At 45.6% G+C, this 16,262-nt stretch overlaps 1 pseudogene; it reads left to right on the forward strand.

The window, feature by feature from the left end:
* Window positions 1-248: 248 nt before the first annotated feature.
* LOC148773793 (spermatogenesis-associated protein 31E1-like) lies at window positions 249-1,929 on the forward strand (annotated as a pseudogene).
* The last annotated feature ends 14,333 nt before the right edge of the window (window positions 1,930-16,262 follow it).

Genomic DNA, 16,262 nt, shown 5'->3' on the forward strand with positions numbered 1-16,262 from the left:
TTTTCTCAGATTCATCTATGCAGTGAATGTTGTCCATTCTCCCCCACAAAGGGATTGGTGAAGGCATCAAGGGGTAATGGATATGAAAGCACTTTGTTAATGTAAACCCTATCACAAGCTTCACCATCACTGTCAGGGATCATGTGGCCTTGGACCCTGGTACCGGATTCCAATATCCCAATTGTGTCCCCTTAAAGGGACACTGCAATCAGCCTCCTGTAATATCACTATGCCCTGGCTTCCTCACCATGACCCAGTCTGCTGATTTTAAGCTTGCAGAAGTTGTCTGTAAGCACTGAAAGAGGTCTGGGACCTGACATCACCTCTGCAAATGTAGAGAATCATCACTTCTCTCCTCGGTCGTTCTTCTTCCCAGAGCCTATGGTGTGATCCCGGGACTGCAGGTAGCCTGGGATTGAACTGGAAGGGGGAGCCTTGGGGGTGGGTTATGGCTAAAATCCTGGGGTGATAGACAACAGGAACATTGTGAAGTCAGTATAGGCCTTGTGCAGGGCTGTTGGCTGCAGATGCCCACCCTTTCCCAGCCTGCCCAGTCCTCCAGGCCCAGAAACTCCTGGCTGCAACTTCTTCCTCATATCTGCTGCAGACACTTGAGTAGGTTCCCTGACAAAGGCAGCTTTCATCAGGTCTCCTCTCTAGATATCCCAGGGGAGATGTGCAAAGAAACATCTCCTGGAGCCCAACAGCTGTGGAGGGAAAGGTATGCTCCCAACATGTCTTCCATGTCTTCTCTGCCAAAGGGCCTCTGTCTCGAGCCTCCAGCTTTTCTCCAGGCTTAGTTCCCTTCTTAGTTTCCCTTCACTCAGATTCATCCCTGAGTGCCAACACCAGAGCCTTTCCTTCCCCTGGACAGTCTTCCACCCACTTGTTCTCTCTCCTTCCCCACCATGTCATCTTGATGCAGGTACCTGCCTTCCACCTCAGCACCATTAGGCTCCCTGCTGAGTCTCACTGAGGGTGACTCCATGGCACTAACACCGGGCACTATCCCACAAAGGTCACCCCCCGGTTCCCCTTGGAGACCAGCCATCTTAGGGCTTGTTCATTCAAGCTAGCCCCTTTCAATCCTGTCTTGGTCGCAGGGGGCTGCCAAAGAATGGAGCTTCTCCACCTTGACACACTTGGGGTCCCCAAAAGAATACCTTCCCACACACTCACCAGAGGCATTATTTTGGTGAGACCCCAGAAACAGACAGGTAGGGGCAGGTAGCCTCTCTTTTGTTAACGGGGATATCCAGAAGCTGCTGGAGATATGAACCACCAAAAGAGTGGAAATGAGGATTTGGAAGGAGTAAGAAAAGGAGGAGGAGGCAGGATATCATCTGGCTTCACAAGGGAAGAGAATTAAGTCACTGAGTGACAAGCAAGACATCTTGGGTCACCAACATTTCTGGAGCATAAAAGGCAAACCAGAACAGCTGCTTGTCCCAAAAAGCTCTGATATCCTAAGAAATTGAGGGACCATCTACAGAAGACATGCAGGTAGCTCTTCTGGGTCTCCCCTTTCTGCACAACGAGTCTTTGGTATCTACTGACACAGTACCTGGGTCCCCCGTAGAATTACACACTGTCTTATTCAATCAATGCTCTAAGGCTGAACAATTCCAAATTCAAGATAAATTAATTTCACAGCTGCCACTGGTCCATTCCTTGATCCACCCTGTAGCCCAGACTTAGCCTCAGTCCTTGACTCCAACCATGTCGCAGTTGCTGCCATCACCTCTGAGTCAAATTTAGACCCAGGCCAGACCCCTACCCTTAATTCCAACCATGCCTCAGATTCAACCACCACCCCAGGCTCACATGGAAACTCAGGCTACACCACAACTCTCCAACCATGCCCCAGTATCAACCACAAATTCAGGCTCAAGTGGAGACCCAGGTCCAATCAAAACACTGGAGTTATGACTCCAACCGTAACTCAGTTTCAACAACCACCTCCAGCTCATGTGGACACCCATGTTCAACCCCAACCCTTGACTCCAACCACAGCTCACTTTCAAACACCACCAACTCAGACTCACATGGGGATCCAGGCCCTATCCCAATCCTTGACTCCAATAAAACTTCAGCCACAACCACAACTTTGGACTCACATGGGGACCCACTGCCCATCTCACATTCTCTTTCCCAATGGAACCATCTTCCTCTCAACTGAAGACTGGGTAAGATGAAGTGTCTTTCCCTATAGTCCAAAATAAAGCACAAACTTTGATCCTCAATGTAATTCAAATCCTGCAACTTTTTTAAAAAACAGCTACAAAGTGGGTGAACTTTACCCTTTTGGTGAGAAAAATCTCAATAAGTCTTTAGCCAGATCACCCCCAATCTTCCCCAGGAAAACAGGTCTTCCCAGGCACACAGATCTGTCTCTGTCATTCCTAGGGATTTGATCAGCCCTGAGGTTCAGGAGAAACTGAATTACCCTGTTTCCAAAAGGTTCATGCAACAAGAGAGTGGCATGCCCTGCAGAATCCAAGAGTCTCATAAATTGATGTAGCCTCAGGGCGAAACCCTAAGGCCTGGAAGGCAATGGCCATAAAGAGATCCTCAAAGCCCTCTGCAGGTCTAGACAAAAGCAGCCAGGAAACACAGAAAATGACGTCCTGGTACCTAGCAAGAATCCCTCCGGGAAAGCACCTGAGCCAGGATGTAAGGCAGAGCATGGGGAGGATCCTAAAAGTTCTGTACGTGACCTTAGTCAACCGTCAAGTGAAGGTTCGAAGTGAAAAGCCTGAGTTAGAAAGAGAATTTAGTCCAGGCAGGAAGCATCAGGAAGATGATTATAAACAGGAAGGCATAGCAGATCCATGAGAGTTGGATACCTGAAAATGTCTGTTGTTCAAGGCTTTCTGTGAACCACATCACAGAACTTCCTGGACAGTCAAATGTTCCTATGGGAACAGAAAATGTAGGTTCTTCTCAGGATTGGGAAGCTTCCATGTAGACTTCCTATGAGTCTCTTGTCCTCAGTCTTTATATTCAACAGGAGCTGGAAGCTCATATAATAAAGTTTCACGTGAGGCACAGATGCGCCCTTTCCCTCAGGTTCATATACAGCTTGAAGTTGAAACTTTTCATCACATACACCTTCCAAGATCCACCTTGAAGACCACTAGTGATTCTGCGGACCACCCAAAACCCAAGATAACAAAGGGCTCAGGAAATCATTCTCATCCCCATCCAAGAGAGAAAGTGATAACAATCCAGGCAGTGCCCACCCTGGAGAGTACCTGTCCTGCCCCCTACCAGGCAACTGAGAAAACCCAGGGGGCTCTGGGAGGAACCTCAACTTAAAACATCCAGAAGCCCTCAGAAGCCCCTCTGACTGGACAGGAAGACAAGCCACCTTCTCAGGCCCTCACATACAACTTTGTGGGTAGAATCTGGAACAGTAAATCTGTTGTGGAGGTTGACAAAGGCAGTTTGGAGCCCAGTCCACATCCAGCAATGGGCAGGAATGAGCCACAGGAGGAATTTGGGGATTGGGCCTCCCCAGAAACTTGCTCTAGTGTGACCATCATGGACCTTGATGAATGTTCCCAATCTTCCAGAAAACAAGAGGCTTTGGAGGGAGACCCTGCTTAGAAGGGTATTTTGGAACCTAGTCTACTAGCCAAATCCCAAATAATTAACACTGATATGAGGAGATCATGTCTCCAAGGTCCCATGAAAATCCCTCCTCGAACACAAAGTCTGTTGCCACAAATCCAGAAGATGTATACTTTGATGAATAGTTTCATAAGCTTAAGTTCCAAGGGTTCATAGACTGGCAGAAACAGGCTCAAGGCCAGGCCACTTGCCTACTCCTTCAAGGCTGTGCCACTAGGAGGTTTCTCAAAGACAGTCAGATATATTCATTGCCACAAACACCTTGGCTTCTCAGAAATCCCTGTGTTGTTTTGAGACCCTGTCCAATTCCCACGCATGTGATGTTACGTCAGGTGGAGGGAGCAGACAGGGACAGCAGGAAGCCCTGAGAAGGCAGCCCCAACATAAGAGTCAGAGCAGGAAGTTCATCTCCACTGATGCGAAAGATACTAATAAAAGGCCCAAACTACAACAGCATAAAAAGGGGTTGGTGGTACAGAGGTTCTACCAGGCCCGCAGGATGAGCCACCCTGGCCAGAAAAAGGAATCAGCAGAGTCCCTACAAAACAGTTAAGCCTGAAGAAGGAACACGTTTCTTCAGAAAACCACTTTAGAGGAAGGATTAAGCACTTTCTGCAGTGGATTTGCCCCTAAAGGCAAAAGACCAGAATAAACCCTGGAAAAAGCAAGCCTGCAGCAGACACTGCCCAGAGACAGAAAACTGTCAAGAGAAGTGTGATTACGGACAGCAAGGCTGTTGAGGCTCAGGATCTCATGACACATGTTGGACAAATCTTAGAGGAGAAGATGGAGCTTCAACATGGACCTCATCTTCAGAGTTTCACTGGTACAAAGCAGAACTGCAGGTCCCATTAGATCCAGCTTACTGCTACCATGGTTTTCTCTGAAATGAAGAGCAAAAGAGAGTGATGAAACAAACAGCCCACCATCAGCAAGCTATCCCCATAGACCACACGTATCCTACAAAGAGTAAGTGGACCAGTCCCAGGAACAGCACACAGACTTTCACACCCAAGGAGTCAGGTCCCCTTTTGGGCAGAGCCTGCCAGCATGGATCAAGTGTGACAAGTGTCCCATACAATCCCCTTTGTAGCCCAATGCACTGTCTTCCTCAGAAATACACCTCTTCTGGTCAATCAGAACATCCTTGTCACAGCATACCTGGTATGAAAATTCTTCTCCAAGAAAAAATGCACAGCATGCCTATGAAACTTTTTTCTATAGCACATCCCATGCTCTGTGTGTTAAAAGCTTCTTCCTACCAAAAAATTTATTGTTTTCTGAAATAAATTTTTTTTCTCCTGAGAAATAGTGCTCTGTATATGCCCTGCTTCAGTTCATTTCAGTCGCTCAGTCCTGACCAACTCTTTGCTACCTCATGAATCACAGCACGCCAGGCCTCCCTATCCATCACCAACTCCCACAGTTCACTCAAATTCATGTCCACAGAGTCAGTGATGCCATCCAGCCATCTCATTCCCTGTCGTCCCCTTCTCCTCCCGCCCCCAGTCCTTCCCAGCATCAGAGTCTTCTCCAGTGAGTCAGCTCTTCGCATGAGGTGGCCCAAGTATTGGAGTTTCAGCATTAGCTTCAGTCCTTCCAATGAACACCCAGAATCAATCTCCTTTAGAATGGACTGGTTGGATCTCCTTGCAGTCCAAGGGACTCTCAAGAGTCTTCTCAAGCAACACAGTTCAGAAGCATCAATTCTTCGGTGATCAGCTATCTTCACAGTTCAACTCTCACATCCACACATGACCACGGGAAAAACCATAGCCTTGACTAGATGGACCTTGGTTGTCAAAGTAATGTCTCCGCTTTTTAATATACTATCTAGGTTGGTCATAACTTTCCTTCCAAGGAGTAAGCGTCTTTTAATTTCATGGCTGCAATCAGCATCTGCAGTGATTTTGAAGTCCCAAAAAATAAATTCTGACACTCTTTCCACTGTTTCCCCATCTATTTCCCATGAAATGATGGGACCAGATGCCATAGTCTTTGTTTTATGAATGTTGAGCTTCAAGCCAACCTTTTCACTCTCCTCTTTCACTTTCATCAAGAGGCTTCTGAGTTCCTCTTCACTTTCTGCCCTAAGGGTGGTATCATCTGCATATCTGCGGTTATTGATATTTCTTCCAGCAAACTTGATTCCAGCCTGTGCTTCTTCCAGCCTAGCGTTCCTCATGATGTACTCTGCATAGAAGTTAAATAAGCAGGGTGACAGTATACAACCTTGACGTACTCCTTTTCCTATTTGAAACCAGTCTGTTGTTCCATGTCCAGTTCTAACTGTTGCTTCCTGACCTGCATACAGGTTTCACAAGAGGCAGGTTAAGTGGTCTGGTATTCCCAACTCTTTCAGAATTTTCCACAGTTTATTGTGATCCACACACTCAAAGGCTTTGACATAGTCAATGAAGCAGAAATAGATGTTTTTCTGAAAATCTTTTGCTTTCTCCATGATCCAGCGGATGTTGGCAATTTCATCTCTGGTGCCTCTGCCTTTTCTAAAACCTGCTTGAACATCTGGAAGTTCACGGTTCACATATTGCTGAAGCCTGGCTTGGAGAATTTTGAGCATGACTTTACTTGCATGTGAGATGAGTGCAATTGTGTGGTAGTTTGAGCATTCTTTTGCATTGCCTTTCTTTGGATTGGAATGAAGACTGACCTATTCCAGTCCTGTGGCCTCTGCTGAGTATTCCAAATTTGCTGGCATATTGAGTGCAGCACTTTCACAGCATCATTTTTCAGGATGTGAAATAGCTCAACTGGAATTCCATCACCTCCACTAGCTTTGTTCTTAGTGACGTTTTCTAAGGCCCACTTAACTTCACATTCCAAGATGTCTGGCTCTATGTGAGTGATCACACCATCGTGATTAACTTGGTCGTGAATATCTTTTTTGTACAGTTTTTCTGTGTATTCTTGCCACCTCTTCTTAATATCTTCTGCTTCTGTTAGGTCCACACCATTTCTGTCCTTTATCAAGGAAATGGATAAGGGGTCACTCTTCCCAGGTGCATGCTTTGAGTTCCTTATGGGACAGGGCCACTGAAGGAAAGTGAACCCAAGCATGGATACTCACTGCTGCTGCTGCTGCTGTAAAGTCGCTTCAATCGTGTCAGATTCTGTGCAGCCCACCAGGCTCCCCCGTCCCTGGGATTCTCCAGGCATGAACACTGGAGTGGGTTGCCATTTCCTTCTCCAGCATGGATACTCACCCACACTCAATTCCCTCCCTGCACCTCAGTGTCCATAATTCCTGCTCATTATTACAGAAACAAGCCACAGAATTCAGGATATGTCATGGTGAAATAACCTAAAGACCTCTCCGTTCTCAGGATGAAACTCAGTCTTCCCCATCTCTCTCTCTACGTTGAACTTGTGAGGCTGCAGGGGAAGAGTTTGCAGAAGTTGAAATTTCCCCCAGGTTCCGAAAGTGTCAGAAACAAATTCACTCGTCAGAATAAGGAGGGGAGTTTGGGGCAGTGCTGGCCGAGTCCAGGGTGAGAGAAACCTCATCTCCGTGTCATGGTGGGATTAGATGATGCTGTCCTGGAAAGCCCCTCCTTTTCCAGATGGAGCTGTAATGAGATGTGCCAAGCCTATCACCCTTCCTCGTTTTTCTCGTGCTCTGGAGCAGGGTTGGGAATGAGGATCACACGCTCTCAGTTCTGAGGGTTGCAGTGTGGAGCATGGAGGCTCCTGAGGGCTGGTCAACCCCTGCCCTGGAGAAGAGGACAGCTCATAGAACTCACCTCTGCCAGGCAATGGGCAGGGGGCATGTTTTTGTGTGCAGTCACCTCACTGTCTGAGGGTGGGACACTGTGCCCCTAGTGTCATATACCAGGAAAGGAAGAAGGTGGCAGAGGTGCCCATAGATGGTGCAGTGACCAAGGAGCCCCTGGTGTCCCACCAGCATCTACAGGCCCAGAGGAAAGAAGTTACGGGGCCGTTGGCTCCTGGTGACCCCACCCCAGAGTTTCCCTCTACTCTAGCATCCAGAACCCAGACAGAGGGAGAGCACCTGGACTCCCTGACAGAGGGCCAGGCTCTCAGAAGCATCAGAGCATCCAAGCAGGCAAACTTCACCTCTCCACAGTGTATTTAATCGGCTTTCACAGGACTGGGAGCTCAGGATAGACTCGTGGTCTGGGACTTCTACCTATGCATGTGACTCAAGGAGGCTCCCACGTGACAGGTGGCACTCAACAGGCCCAACGGCTCTGCTACAGTCATAGCAAGTCTCACCTGTCATCAGCCTTGCTCAGTCCAGAGCCCAGACAGGGAGGAAGCCAGCAGACAGGATGTTTCACCCAGCAAGCGAGAAGTGACCTGTGGAGAAGCGTACTGTCAGCCTTTTATCTCAGGACCCATCTACACAAGAAACTGTTAGTCACGCAAGTCATTTCCAAGTCTTTGAACCCTGCAGGATCCTCTATAGGGCTCCATGTAATTTACTCCTCCATGTAATTTTCCAGACAAGAATACTGGAGTGGGTAGCCATTTTCTTCTTCAAGGGATCTTACTGACCCAGGTATCAAACCCAGGCCTCCTGAATTGCAGGCAGATTCTTTACTATCTGAGCCACCAGGGAAGCCCCAGAAAGCAGGGAAACAAGAGCAATTCTCTAGAGCAATGCAGGGATCTGTGTTATAGTCACTACAGTGGTGGAGAGACCAGCTCCAGTAGGGGCCTCTTATTCAGTTGACAGCTGGAATGGCCCTGCCCCCATGCCTGTTATGACCCCCACACACGGGACCAGGTCCAGGTCTGCATGGCGGTGTGCACAGGCCTGCTTGTGGTAAGGTCTCTACTGAAGCCAGGTCTTGTCTCTGGGCCCCATCCCTCAGGGTGGGCACAGCAGTGGGGGCTCAGACAGGGTCGAAGGGAGCGGATGGGACCCAGGGCACAGAGTGACCTCCAGAGCTCAGGAGAGAGGGAGACACAAAGCAGAGATTCTGAGCCTGGGTGCTGCCTGGTCCTCTCAGAGGCATCGAGAGGTGAGTGCTGAAGTTTGGGGGAGCTGATCCCGAAGACACCTGTGAGGAGAAGTGACACAGAGGGACACCAAAAGAACACCAAGAAACCAGAAAAGGAAAATCCCTTTGCCCTTCTCCTGCTGTAAGGGCCAGAAGAGCCACCAATGGAGGTTCTCTCACTAAGAGTCTCCACACAGAGACCCACACTGTCCCCACATTGAGACCTCCCACACCCACTCTGAGAAATCTCACCCAGAGACCTCTCAAAGCATCCCACAGAAACCCCTCTCTGAGACCTCCCATGCACACACCTCACAGGTGATCTTTAGGATCTAAGTATCCACCTACTGACAGGTCCTTCATGGTGGGTCTGATCTCAGTTAACAAGCCGGAAGCACAAGTGAAGGACCAGAGATGGTGCCCAGCCCCAGCCTCAGCTCCCAGAACTCCAAGACATCCAGATATTCTAAGCATTGCCCTAAATGGCATTCTTTACCTGGGGAAATGCTCATAACTTCTGTCCTTTGTAACCATTGCTCTGAACAGAAGAGTAATGGTGTTCCACGTGCAGACCTGCAAAGTCTTTCCTCCACAGATCTTCATTAGCTTGAGCTCTGTCCCATGGCTTAAAGAATGACAAATTTTAAACATGAGTTAAATGCTGCCAATGTCCAATGAAAGCGTCTTGTATGTCCCATTCATTCATTTTCCTGTCAGATGGTGCCAATATCATACTGTTTTCTTTTCTGGAGAATAAGATCTGAACTCATGATGCAGGTCTCCTTACTTTGGAAACAAGTTAAAGGATGGCAACAAATGGGCTCTAGGAATAAAATAAACCAGCAACAAGCTGTGTAGAGTTTCACTCACCTCCCAGAGGGCCATGCAACTAACACAGCATTTCGTACATAACAGCTTGTGTCAGGCTTGGGTTTTAAGTTCAAATGCAACAGCCTAAAATTATGTGTAAGTTTTTCAAATGAATCATATATCTGGCAATATTTCTTTTTGGTCGCATGCAAAAAACACTTATTTTTTTCTCAAAATGTGCTAATCCTCTCAAATGATATTATGCATATTTCCAAAATATGATATAATCTTAATGTCCAAGTAACATAGCTTAAATTGATTAACTATTTAAGAAGATTCAGTATTTAAAGAATTCTTTTAAATTGTAAAATTTCCAAGACTCAGTTCACTTCAGTTCAGTTCAGTCGCTCAGTCGTGTCCGACTCTCCGCGACCCCATGAATCACAGCACGCCAGGCCTCCCTGTCCATCACCAACTCCCGGAGTTCACTCAAACTCATGTCCATCGAGTCGGTGATGCCATCCAGCCAATTCATTCTCTGTCGTCCCCTTCTCCTCCCGCCCCCAACCTTTCCTAGCATCAGAGTCTTTTCCTGTGAGTCAACTGGTAGCATGAGGTGGCCCAAGTATTGCAGTTTCAGCTTTAGCATCAGTCCTTCTAATGAACAACCAGGAATGATCTCCTTTAGAATGGACTGGTTGGATCTCCTTGCAGTACAAGGGACTCTCAAGATTCTTCCCCAACACCACAGTTTAAAAGCATCAATTCTTCAGCGATCAGCTTTCTTCATAGTCCAAATCTCACATCCATACATGACCACTGGAAAAACCATAGCCTTGACTAGACAGACCTTTGTTAGCAAAGTAATGTCTCTGCTTTTTAGTATACTATCAAGTTTGGTCATAACTTTCCTTCCATGGAGTAAGCGTCTTTTAATTTCATGGCTGCAATCAGCATCTGCAGTGACTTTGGAGCCCCTAAAAATAAAGTCTGACACTGTTTCCATTCTTTTTCCATCTATTTCCCATGAAGTGATGGGACCAGATGCCATGATCTTTGCTTTCTGAATGTTGAGCTTCATGCCAAAATTTTCACTCTACTCTTTCACTTTCATGAAGAGGCTTTTTAGTTCCTCTTTCAAGACTCAAACAGGCTCAATTTTATCTTCATTACACAGTTAAAAAAGGATACATTGCCTCAAATAGTGTGGAATTTACAAAAGATATAATTTAATCTTGCTTGATATACCACTTCAGTTCAGTCTTCATTCGTGCCTGACTCTTTGCAACCCCATGAATCACAGCATGCCAGGCCTCCCTGTCCATCACCAACTCCCAGAGTTCACTCAAGTTCATGTCCATCGAGTCAGTGGTGCCATCCAGCCATCTCATTCTCTGTCGTCCCCTTCTCCTCCTGCCCCCAACCTTTCCCAGCATCAGAGTCTTTTCCAGTAAGTCAACTTTTCTCTTGAGGTGGCCAAAGTATTGGAGACTCAGCTTTAGCCTCAGTCCTTCCAATGAATACCCAGGATTGATCTCATTTAGAATGGACTGGTTGGATCTCCTTGCCGTCCAAGGGACTCTCAAGAGTCTTCTCCAACACCACAGTTGAAATGCATCAATTCATCAGCGACCAGCTTTCTTCACAGTCCAACTCTCACATCCATACATGACCACGGGAAAAACCATAGCCTTGACTAGGTGGACCTTGGTTGGCAAAGTAATGTCTCTGCTTTTTAATATGCTATCTAGGTCGGTCATAACTTTCCTTCCAAGGAGTAAGCATCTTTTAATTTCAGGGCTGCAATCAGCATCCGCAGTTATCTTGGAGTCCAGATAAATAAATAAATAAAGTCTGACACTGTTTCCACCGTTTCTCCATCTATTTCCCATTAAGTGATGGGACCAGATGCCATTATCTTCGTTTTCTGAATGTTGAGCTTTAAGCCAACTTTTTCACTCTCCTCTTTCCCTTTCATCAAGAGGCTTTTCAGTTCCTCCTCACTTTCTGCCATAAGGGTGGTGTCATCTGCATATCTGAGGTTATTGATATTTGTCCCGGCAATCTTGATTCCAGCATGTGCTTCTTCCAACCCAGTGTTCCTCATGATGTACTTTGCATGTAAGTTAAATAAGCAGGTGACAATATACAACCTTGATGTACTCCTTTTCCTATTTGGAACCAGTCTGTTGTTCCATGTCCAGTTCTAACTGTTGCTTCCTGACCTGCATAGAGGTTTCTCATGAGGCAGGTCAGGTGGTCTGGTATTCCCATCTTCGTTACAATTTCCCACAGTTTATTGTGATTCACACAGTCAAAGGCTTTGACATAGTCAATAAAACAGAAAAAGATGTTTTTCTGGAACTCTCTTGCTATTTCCATGATCCAGCGGATGTTGGAAATTTGATCTCTGGTGCGTCTGCCTTTTCTAAAGACAGCTTAAACATCTGAAAGTTCACGGATCACGTATTGCTGAAGCCTGGCTTAGAAAATTTTGAGCATGACTTTACTAGCGTGTGAGATGAGTGCAATTGTGCGGTAGTTTGAGCATTCTTTTGCATTGCCTTTCTTTGGGATTGCAATGAAAACTGACCTTTTCCAGTCCTGTGGCCACTGCTGAGTTTTCCAAATTTGCTGGCGTATTGAGTGCAGCACTTTCACAGCATCATCTTTCAGGATTTGAAATAGCTGAACTGGAATTCCATCACCTCCACTAGCTTTGTTCATAGCGATGCTTTCTAAGGCCCACTTGACTTCGCATTCCAAGATGTCTGGCTCTAGGTCAGTGATCACTCCATCGTGATTATCTTGGGCCTGAATATTTTTTCTATACTGTTTTTCTGTGTATTCTTACCACCTCTTCTTAATGCCAGCTCTGAGAGCGCATACGTTAGACGCTGGCTCCAAGCACGCAGACAGGAGATGGCTGCAAAACTGACCATGCGCAGAAACTTAGCTGAGAAGAGCTACCCCACGACTCAGGTCAGGGGCAGTGGCTGAGAGGAGCTACCACGTCCGAGCCAGGGACAGCGGCTGAGAGGAGGTACCCAGCCCCGAGTTCAGGGCCGGCGGCTGAAAGGAGCTACCCCACGTCCAAGAGGCGGTGTCTGCGTGGGTGCAGGAGGGCTGAGAGTAGCTACTCCACGTTCAAGGTCAGGAGGGGCGTCCTTGAGGTTATACCCTCATCCAAGGTAAGGTCCAGCGGCATCACATTGCTGGAGCAGCCTTGAAGAGATATCCCACGACCAAGGTAAGAGAAACCCAAATAATATGGTAGGTATAGCGAGAGGACATCAGAGGGCAGACACACTGAAATCATAATCACAGAAAACTAGTCTAGCTGATCACGTGGACCACAGCCCTGTCTAACTCAATGAAGAGATATCTAGTCTTTCCTATTCTGTTGTTTTCCTCTATTTCTTTGCATTGATCACTGAGGAAGTCTTTCTTATCTCTCCTTGCTATTCTTTGTAACTCTGCATTCAGACGCTTATATCTTTCCTTTTCTCCTTTGCTTTTCACTTCTCTTCTTTTCACAGACAGAATGCGGCCCACTGCAGAAGGGAATGCAAACTACTTCAATATACTTGCCTTGAGAACCCCATGAACAGTATGAACAGGCAAAATGATAGGATACTGAATGAAGAACTCCCCAGGTCAGTAGATGCCCAATATGCTACTGGAGATCAGTGGAGAAATAACTCCAGAAAGAATGAAAGGATTGAGCCAAAGTCAAACCAATACCCAGTTGTGGATGTTACTGGTGATAGAAGCAAGGTCTAATGCTGCAAAGAGCAATATTGCATAGGAACGTGGAATGTTAGATCCATGAATCAGAGCAAATTGCAAGTGATTAAACAGGAGATGGCAAGAGTGAACGTAGACATTCTAGGAATCAGTGAACTAAAATGGACTGGAATGGGTGAATTTAACTCAGATGACCATTATGCCTACTACTGTGGGCAGGGATCCTTTAGAAGAAATGGAGTAGCTGTCATGGTCAACAAAAGAGTCCAAAATGCAGTACTTGGATGCAATCTTAAAAACGACAGAATGATCTTTTTTCATTTCCAAGGCAAACCATTCAATATTACAGTAATCTAAGTCTATGCCCCAACCAGTAACGCTGAAGAAGTCGAAGTTGAACAGTTTTATGAAGACCTACAAGAGGTTTTAGAAACTAACACCCAAAGAAGAGGTCCTTTTCATTATAGGGGACTGGAATGCAAAAGGAGGAAGTCAAGAAACACCTGGAGTAACAGGCAAATTTGGCCTTGGAGCACGGAATGAAGCAGGGCAAAGGCTAATAGAGTTTTGCCAAGAGAACACACTGGTCATAACAAACACCCTCTTTCAGAAACACAAAAGAAGACTCTACACGTGGATATCACCAGATGGTCAACACTGAAATCAGATGGATTATATTCCTTGCGGACCAAGATGGAGAAGGTCTATACAGTTAGCAAAAACAAGACTAGGAGCTGACTGTGGCTCAGTTCATGAACTCCCTATTGCCAAATTCAGACTTAAATTGAAGAAAGTAGGGAAAACCACTAGACCATTCAGATATGAACTAAATCAAATCTCTTATGATTATACAGTGGAAGTGAGAAATAGATTTAAGGGACTAGATCCGATAGATAGAGTCCGTGATGAACTATGGACGGAGGTTCCTGACATTGTACAGGAGACAAGGATGAAGACCATCCCCATGGAAAAGAAATGCAAAAAAGCAAAATGGCTGTCTGGGGAGACCTTACAAATAGCTGCTTGATATATACACATGGTCTAATTAAATGACCTAAAGGGACTCCATATTTGAATCGAAGAAAGTTTATATAAATAATGAAAGTGTGCATTAACATACACCAAGTATACTGCAATCATCAAAATCCTCACATTGTATATCCAACCCTTTCCAAAGGGGGACTTCGGTGATATCACAGTCATACTTCTCATTACTCATAAGCAACTAGTTAACCTGCTTTGGTAAAATTGGCTTAATGATAGCTGCCATGCATTTCTTATTCTTAAGTCAGATTATCTGCATGATGACAATCTTTGCTCTAAGAGAAGCAGCGTTGATATGAGGGCTCTTTTGGCCTATTTATGTCAATCAGGTGGCACTAGTGGTAAAGAAACCACCTGCCAATGCAGGAGACATAAGAGGCGTGGGTTCCATCCCTGGGTTGGGAAGATCCTCTGGAGAAAGGTATGGCAACCCACTCCAGTATTCTTGCCTTGAGAATCTCCATGAACAGAGAAGAACTGTACACAAAAGCTCTTAGTGACCGAGATAACCACAGTGGTGTGGTCACTCACCTAGGGTCAGACATCCTGGAATGTGAAATCAATTGGGCCATAGGAAGCATTGCTATGAACAAAGTAGGTGGAGGTGAAGGGTTTTCAGCGGAGTGACTTAAAATCTTAAAAGTTGATTCTGTTAAAGTGCTGCACTCAGTATGCCAGCAAATTTGGAAAATGCATCAGTGGCCACAGGATTGGAAAAGGTCAGTTTTCATTCCAATCCCAAAGAAAGGCAATGCCAAAGAATGTTCAAATTACTGTACAATTGCTGTGAAATGAGACTCTGACTCATATGCTCAAAATCCTTCAAGCTAGGCTTCAGCAGTACATGAGCTGATAACTTCCAGATGTACAATCTGGATTTAGAAAAAGCAGAGGAGCCAGAGATCAAATTGCCAACATCCGCTGGATCATCAAAAAAGCAAGAGAATTCCAGACAAAACATCTACTTTTGTTTCATTAACTACACTAAAGCCTTTGACTGTGTGGATCACCACAAACTGAGGAAATTTTGTAAAGAGATAGGAACACCAGACCACCTTACTTGCCTCCTGAGAAACCTGTATGAAGGACAAGAAGCAACAGTTAGAACTGGACATGAAACAACAGACTGGTTCCAAATTGGGAAAGGTGTATGTCAAGACTGTATATTGTCATCTTGCTTATTTAACTTATATGCGGAGTACATCAAACGAAATGTTGGGCTGGATGACTCAAAGCTGTAATCAAGATTGATCAGAAAATATCAATAACCTCAGATATGCAGATGACACCACTTTAATGGTACAAAGTGAAGAGGAACTAAAGAGCCTCTTGATAGAAGTGAAAGAGGAGATAAAGCTGGCTTTTTTTTTTTTTTTTTACTTTACATTATTGTATTGGTTTTGCCATACACTGACATGAATATGACCCGGGTGTACATGTGTTCCCCATCTTGAATCCCCCTCCCACCTCCCTCCCCATCCTATCCCTCTGGTTCATCCCAGTACACGAGCCCCGAGCTCAACATTCAGCAACAAAGATCAGGTCAAATGGTCCTATCACTTCACGGCAAATGATGAAGGAAAAGTGAAGATGGTTCAGATTTCATTTATTGGGCCCAAGATCAATGCGGATGGTGACTGAAGCCTTAAAATTAAAAGATGCTTGCTCCTTGGAAGAAAAGTTATGACAAATCTAGTAAGTGTATTACAAAGTAGAGACATCACTTTGCTAACAAAGGTCCTTATAGTCAAAGCTATAGTTCTTCCAGTAGTTATGAATAGATGTGAGAGTTGGACCATAAAGAAAGTCGAAGTCAAAGAATTAATGCTTTGAACTGTGGTGCTGGAGAAGACTCTTGAGAATCCCTTGGACTGCAAGATCATCAAACCAGTCAATCTTAAAAGAAATCAACCCTGAATATTCATTGGAAGGATTGGTGATGAAGCTCCAATAGTTTCACCACCCAATTTGAAGAGCCAACTCATTGGGAAAGACCACGATGCTAGGAAAGATTGAGGGAAAGAGGAGAAGGGGATGACAGAG

This window comes from Moschus berezovskii, chromosome 26 (assembly GCF_049115385.1).
Source record: "Moschus berezovskii isolate FMDL1 chromosome 26, NW_MosBer_1.0, whole genome shotgun sequence".
Taxonomy (NCBI): domain Eukaryota; kingdom Metazoa; phylum Chordata; class Mammalia; order Artiodactyla; family Moschidae; genus Moschus; species Moschus berezovskii.